Source organism: Garra rufa, chromosome 6 (assembly GCF_049309525.1).
Source record: "Garra rufa chromosome 6, GarRuf1.0, whole genome shotgun sequence".
Lineage (NCBI taxonomy): Eukaryota > Metazoa > Chordata > Actinopteri > Cypriniformes > Cyprinidae > Garra > Garra rufa.
The window spans coordinates 22,311,048-22,319,240 of NC_133366.1; the positions used below are offsets into that span (position 1 = coordinate 22,311,048).

General features: G+C 37.1%; 1 long non-coding RNA gene across 1 annotated transcript; it reads left to right on the forward strand.

Annotated features, from left to right (window-relative positions):
* Nucleotides 1–1,991: 1,991 nt before the first annotated feature.
* On the forward strand, nucleotides 1,992–5,686 carry LOC141337474 (uncharacterized). The gene is made up of 3 exons (XR_012355757.1): nucleotides 1,992–2,131; nucleotides 3,404–3,469; nucleotides 3,845–5,686. It is a non-coding gene; the product is annotated as an uncharacterized lncRNA (long non-coding RNA).
* The last annotated feature ends 2,507 nt before the right edge of the window (nucleotides 5,687–8,193 follow it).

An 8,193-nucleotide genomic window follows, 5' to 3' on the forward strand; every position in this document is an offset into this window, starting at 1 on the left:
TAGCACATGTCTTGAGTAATTGGATTTTTGGTTTAGTTTAATATTAACGTTTATTGTCGGGGGCATGGAAAAGCCTAGTTCGACCTAGGCTACATCTGCTGTCTTTAAAGTCGATAAATTTGATTTTTTTTTTCCTGTGTGTTGAAAGACAGGGCCATTGATGCAGATCCAAAGGAGACAAGGTCACAATGAGTTTTTTTTTCTCTTTCTCTCTCTCTCTCCCTTTTGTGCTTTGATTTACCCTGGATATCATCTGAATTAGTTTCGAATAAATGAATTTGATTTCAAGCAGTCTTGTAGTTCGCCAGTACACCTGAGCTTTGAAACAATCCTATATGTGAAGTACGTAAATATAAATATTGATACGGAGTATATGGGTTCTGTATGATGACGGCAGGTTGTTTAGGCTGGTCCTCTTTCTAGGTGTCTTCCTCTATAATGCGGGTATAACCCAGACCCTTTGCTTGAGGACGGGAGTGCCCCTGTTTCTATAATTGTTTCCTGCAAACCACCCCCACCATCACCGGGCGACCACTGCCTCAAACGCAATGTAGGTTTCTGTACTAAATAATCAAGAATTTCTGAGTGAGTGATTATTGAGATTGATTGACTTCCTTAGTCATATGTCATGGTGGAGACAATGCGATAAATTACTTTATTTATTAAGGTTACCAGTTAAAATTGGTTTGCTGTTCTCCGAACGTTTCCCGAAAGCAACGTCGTTATAAACCGTACAACCATAGATCTTAAAAATAACGGTTCTTTATTGGCAGCGATGGTTCCATGAAGAACCTTGACATCCTTTCAAATGCAGCAAAGCTTCTACAGTGATAGATATTTAAAATGCTTCATTATAGATTCTTTGGGGAACCAAAAATGGTTCTTCTATGGCATCACTGAAAAAACACCACTTTAGAGCCTTTATTTTTTAAGAGTTAGCTAACGATACTTTTGGGAAACGCACCCCTGGTCTGTTGGGCAGGTTTTAAAGGTCACTTTTAAGCTCGTCAGACTGACAAACATGCTGAATAAGCTTAGCAAGGCTGTTTGCCCAGGATATGAGACTAATTTAAACCAGCTAAGACCAGCAAATTACCTTAGACTGGCTTAAGATGATTTTGTTCGTTTGCTTGTTTTGAGTGGTGACGTTTCTAAAATTCATATTAATTTAATATAGACCTATACTGTCTTCTCATTTTAGTTTAGGCCTATTAAAATTCCTTACCCCATGTTTTCATAGACATGCTCATTTGGATGCAGGAATGTAGGCCAGTATGAAACCAACTGTGGTACTGATGATGGACGCGCCTGCAACTGCAGCATTTCGTTTTGCATGATGCATGATTAAAATGGACGTTACTGAACAGACTCTGCATCTATTCCTTATAGCCTCGTTTTCAATAAGTTTTTTTAAATACAAAATTGTACAATGTAGCCTAGTAAATCCTTAAACAGCACGTTTCAAGAGGAAACATATAGTAAGACGATGAATTTACTTTTGGCAACTTGAGGCAAACATTTTGTCAGAACTTCATTCAACTTTTTTAATATCAAAGGGTAGGACTACTTTGATCAAAATTCTTCTATTTATAAGCGCACCTCATAAGATCAGATCTAAGACAGCAATGGAAATCGCATGAGCTTCCTAAACGAGCTGAGCATGTTGGCTGTCTCAGGTCCGTGATGCGCAGATAGAGTCTTCTGTCATTCACACTATAAACGGCCTTCACGAACTTTGCCCTTCGCACAGTTCTCCACAGGTGTGCCACAGCTGTGAGCTTGTGCCAAAACCAGAATTAGAGCATCAAACGCTCCTGAGAGCGGGTTCTTTACCTGTCTGAGGTGAGCTTTTCATGTGAGGCACGGGCAAGCGCTCTTCACAGGCAAGTAGAGTTATTGAAACCCATCTTAAATATTACCGCGGCCGTGATCGTAGAGGTACGTTTTATGGTTTGTTTATGCATGAAGCCGTATCTCTTTGACAGGGGCTGTCCACTGTCACATCGTGCCATACAGCTAGGACGTTTGACGTTTGCCGGTGTCTGACACTTGTGGGATTAAGAAAAGAGTTATTCCAGGACCGCAGAGCCGATGGAAGACATTCATGTAGAGCATGACATTTTATATTGAGGTATAACCAACCACTGCACTTACTGCTGAACTGCTTCATGCTGTCTTGTGGATTTGAATTAACGGCTAGTCTATATCTTGGTTATCTGCACGGATTTAATAAGAAATCCTGGGCAGTTCATAATGACGAGCGATTAAAAATTAAGAAATGTTCACAAATTAATTAACATAGGCTGTTTCTCTTATCTTTAGATATATTTTAGTTATTTTTATGGCCTTGTTCTTTAATACACCTGAAGATTGCCGTATTTGGATATACACCAAACTGTAACATCATTTTAAACCAAATAATATCAGTATCATACACAACCCTTCTAATGTGACAAGATCTGTTTAAAATATAAGGATCTACACAGAAAAAAGGGAAGAAAGTACGTATAAATTGTATAATGTTGGTTTATAATTTTATTTGTGGTTAGATTAATGTTACATTAATGTTGTTTAGCTGGTTTCTTAATTTTATTTCTTGACTTGCTTCTAATTTTATTTGGTGTTTGGGTCGACATTAATTTGAATAAGGTTTGAAAAGACTACCACAAGTCGTGCGGACTTACCCTAACTTAAATATTTTATAATTGGTGTTACAACTCTAATGCAACAAGTAGCCTACTCTTTATATTTGACATTCATTTCTGTTTAGGGAAATGTTTGATTTCTAAATTATGTTGCAGACAATGGGAAAATTAGATGTAACAGCTATATTTTTGTATTTAAAAGAAAAAACAATTAACTAAAAACGTATATGTTTCTCTATTTATTAGTGTAGGGATAAAGTTATACTTTATAATGCGTTATTCCCTAAAAAGTAACTACGTTACTTGCTTTTATGGAAAGTAATGCGTTACGTTACGTTTGCGTTACTTTAAAAATCTGGGCAGGGTTTGCTTGTTTGTTCTTAATATAAAAAGTTTTGGCAAATGTATAAGCCCTTTCACACCAAAAGGCTCAGACTGAAGAAAAGGTAAATTCACGTCTGTATGGTACAACGCAGAAGAAGAAAGTTCAACACTCTTCAGCAATAAAAAAAGAACAACTGTTATCTTATCTTGAGTAATGTTTATTCAGTTAATCGAAGGTCAGAAGCAAAGACACTGGTTAATAAAATGGGATTAAATACATAAAATAGATTTGTATTATTTAACATTTAATTATTGCAGATTTGCATATTCTAAGTTTCATTTCATTGTTTTCATTCATTTTTGAGGAACGCTGAATCTGTTTTTTTTTCTTTTTGTGAATGAGATGAAATAATCCATGTTCACTTTTATTCTAGAACTAACATCTTCCGATTTCTCTCAACATTGGGGCAGGAGAGCTTCCAATCAACAAATGGAAAAAGGTATTTTCTTGTAAATTAAAAAGCAATGCGTTACTTTACTAGTTACATGAAAAAAAGTAATCTGATTACGTAACTCGCGTTACTTGTAATGCGTTACCCCAACACTGCTCTCTATGGGCAACGAAATTAACGTAATTAGTTAGTAGTCTCGTGTAAACCAAAAACGAAGGCAACAGCATATACTAACATTAAAGCATTTGCAATTAACTTTGTGTTATTGTCAAGCACTATAATAAAATCCAAGTAATAAAATAAATGAACAAATAAAGAACACAATAGTAATTTTAGATGTTCCACTGCAGACATCTGAACAAATGCTAAAGGGGACAACATGAAACAAAGCGGGTTAATATGTGGATACGTTTGCCGTTCCAGTGCTCCACGACCTGAATCAGCATGACCTCACCGCGTGTGGATTGTTGGGAACTCGTTTGGAGAATACAGACATCATCTCCCCTCAAAGCTGGCCTGTTAATCAACAATGCCGGTGAACTTGGAAAACCCTGGTGCTTAAATGTGCAATATGGCGCAGGAGCCGTAGTGCAGGGCCAGCAGGGTCAGCCCCTCTCCCCGATGGTAGGTGTCTGGCCCTCCGGCTCTCTGGCTACAATAATATCCAGTGGCTCCAACGCTGAGCCTGGATAATGCATCTGTCCAAGACCCGTAATTACAAGATCATAACATTTCCCCAGCCAGCACCCAACATAGCACTCGGATCCCCATCGTAAGCTGCGCTCATTGCACCAGTGTCAAACTGTTTGATCTCTGGTGGCAAGATTTCTGGAGAAACATACTACATTCACAAGTCCACTGTTTGGAAAACCGCCACAGCATTATTTTGCACAACCTTCGTATTACTGCATATTTGTCGTATATTTGCTAGGCTATTTGTTTATTTTTGACACTAAAGAATGCGCAACATGATGCACCATTGTTTATTTTTATCTGCTCAATCTCAGTCTTTAGCTTTCTACTTCGAATACGGATTTAATTTAATAGCCTATCCAATTTTCTCATCAAGCTGATGACCACAATTATGCTTATCTCGTCTGCTAATATCAGCGCACAGATTTCAATTTGACAGTTTCATTTAAGGTTTCCAATGTCATTGGTTTTAAGTGAAGCGTAATTGTTTGGTTGCATTATTAGAGTTCCTTCAGTGCAACACTGTGGAGATTTGCTTCCAGTCTTAATTGACTATGAACCCTCCCCGTTTTCACACATTACTACGTTGTAAAAAAGAAACCAAGTTAATAAAACTCAGAGGTGTCTGTGCATTATACACGGGAAGCACATTCATAATGACTTCAGAGGACAGAGCGCCAATTCACCACATGGCTCTTAAAGCCATTTCTCTTTCACGTTTCATCACGATTACTGTCATCCGATTCAAAATAAATACTGTAATAATAGTGTGATGTGCTGAATATTAGAACGAAAATTTGCCATGCTGTTAATCCTTGTTAAACCGACAAAGAAGAGATTATGGAAAAATGGAAAAATGAAATGGAATGTGTTAAGTTATAGTTTTAACTCTTTTAATTTAATTTATAAATAAAACTAAACATTACAGTAATTAATGACAAAAGTTGTTATAATAACAAAAAATTACATGCTAACATACTAGGTCGATCATTTACATTAATCCATACATCATTAATTTACGTCATAAATTGTTTATACATAATTTTTTGGGATGAGCATAATTAGCTTCTAATTTTCGGCAAACGCGAACAGGCCATATTTGCCATTTTTGTACACCTGTAAATCTATATTTGGGACGCAATTTGAAGAGAAGAAGTTTGGAGTGGATATCCATCATTGTGCAGTCAGAGACTCAGATGTGCACTGAGAAAGAACAGGTTCTGCTGCAGCTCCAGCTCTCTCCTTTATGGCTTCATCGAGGATATTGAGTAAGAATGTCAAGAGTGGCTTGTCTAAAACATTTATCACCAAATATGAAGACTAGACTACAAGATCATTTCGTAATCGCCGATATGCCACAGACGGCCAATTTGGTGTCAAAACATTATAATTAAAAATGTATTTTGAATGCTAAAACGATATGAATTCAGTTTATTAAAAGCACATGATCAAAAATTTTTTACATAAACATAAAATACTATCGTATATATTTAAAATTGTAACAAAAATGTAGAAAACACGTTAATAAATATTGTGTATTAAATTAAATCAAGTGGATATTTCACGAAGAGATTATAACAGCTTTCTTTATTTCATTCATTCTTTATTTCTTTCTTGTAGAAAGTTACATTATTTTACAAATCTTTTTAATAACATTTTCATTAACGTTTTTATGAATGCGCAAACTTTGTGTGCGCATTCAATTTTACGTAAAAAGAACAATAAAGACCAAAACTAGGACAAATTAAAATATATATTGCCTGGGCATAATATTAAGATTAATCAGCGAGAGCAAGAGCGGCACATTATCGGATATGGTTATTGTGTAATTAATATCAATACCCTTCATTTGGATTGGGTTTCCAGTCCGTAATTTAATGATAGAAAAACAAGTTCAAAAGCAATTCATCCATGCCGTGTCTTGGAAAGTAATATTTTCTTTATATAAAGGTATGCATGCATGTGAATTTGTGCTGAATTATTGGTGATTTTGTATTTTCTTAATTTTTTTTCTTTGCATTAATGTTCTCCAATCTCGAAGCTGTAATCGAGCGGTATATTGTTTATTTAAAATATTAATCTCTATTCATTATGACGGGATAAAATGCTTAGATAAAATTGAACGAAGAAGCACAGAAAATTAGATTCACCTGGGGGTTAATTAGTAGAAACAAATTCAGTCACAATTAAATTAAATTTTAGCGTTACATTAAAAACGATTCCAACCTTCATAACTGTTTACAAAAACACTGAAACATAATAAGCCGACCATTCTCTTGCAGCAGCTTTATGATTTTATTTTAAATTACATTTTCCGATTTATTTGAAAAAAAAAAAAAATACTTTTGAAAAGATTGTTGCTTTTAGTATCGGTGTAAATATTGGTTTGAAATTCGCATCTATATAAAAGCAGTTTCAACCGCACGCATTTATACAGTAATTGATCACCGAAAGGTTTCACGGCAAAGCGTTCACCTGTAGCATTAAGACCTTTAAACCACTAGGTGGAGATAAAAACCCCTTCAACCATGTGGTTTAGTGGAAGGCTTTCAAGTGCTGTCTATAACATCCCTCTAGACTCAGATCAAAATAAAAGCAGGTCACCATAAAACCACATGCATGTGAATGACACTGAAAGAGAAAAGTAAAACTGGACGTTATGCAGTCACATACCCTTAAACTATAAGCTCATGTCAATCTCAATGATCCAGAAACATTCATTTTCGATCACATCATGCATTAAAGATTATGACGGAGCCTGAGAAGCCCCTAAAGTGTACTCTTTCATTTCCCCCCTCACATGTCCCTCTATATGTCTTTTCCAACCAGAAAAAAATCTCCCAAGGAACCCTCTTACTCACCCAGATCTTTAAGGGTGTTCTGCGAATGGGTCAGACTTGAGAAGAACCCAGGTGACCACATCAAGGTTACCCAGCTGCATTCCCCCACCTTTTTGAACTGTATGTGCAACTGCAAACCGGAAAAGTAACGTTAATAAAAATTCAAAAAGGAAATGAAAAGACGGCAACAATACATTAAACGCTAACCTAACCTAAGCTAACCTAAACCTAAGCCCACATTTTTAAAAAAACATAAACTACCTTCGATATACGTATGGTCAGCTCTTAGAATCCTATGAAGACACAACCCTGAATGAATCTCAGTATTGACCAAAACCCTATATTTTCAGCATATTATGAACAGGCAACTAAATCTCTTAGTAATCAAGCTGTGCTCAGCATCAATCACGTTTCTCGTCCCATTGGCCACAGTTTTATAGCTGCTTCAGACACTAGCTGCTGAAAAGTTAAAAGTGAAGCCCTGTACCTGGATTATGTTGCCTTTTGATGTTTTTCTCTCTCAGACGTCCCTGCAAAAGACGTACGTATATGCGCACACACACAGGCAGTCAAAAAGGCCCCTTCTGCCATCTAAAGGCCAAGGAACAAGACAGACCACCAACAGCCACAGCAGAGACTGTTAGGCTTTTATGGGCCTTGACCGCCTAGTGGCTTAGAACGCATTGGGTTCAATTTTTTGGGATGGGGGATCAGTCGAGTCAGGTATAATATGGCCTCCAAAGCCCTGAGGGAACACTGTGAGTTGTAAATCCGGGGTTTTTTTATGGCGCGCTGCGATGCGAATGAGAGTCGGGTCAACTTTCAATTCAGAGTGAAATAAAACAAACAGAGGCTGAAGCGTGTTTAAAAGCACAGCAGCTTTCGTTTCAGGACAAAAGCATCAAAGAGGACAAGGAACTCATTGTGCGACGTCCACCGAGACAATTGAATTGCGTACGATGGCTAGGATCTAGTGACAGACGGGTGATTTCATGGAAAAACAGAGGGAAAACAAGAAGGCGTAGAGGAGGGAAGCAAAACTGCCCTTTTGAAATGGGGGAGGAGTGATAGAAAAAGGAAAAGAACAAATGACAAATAGTGAGGAGATAAACCACACTCCCTACTGACACACATCCAGGTCACTGCCTCCACAACAGTATCCCCTGTGCCATGGGTCTTTCCTCCAGCATGGCGTTGTTTGATACAGAGACCAGGCCTCTGAAGCAACAGGGTGCCGAC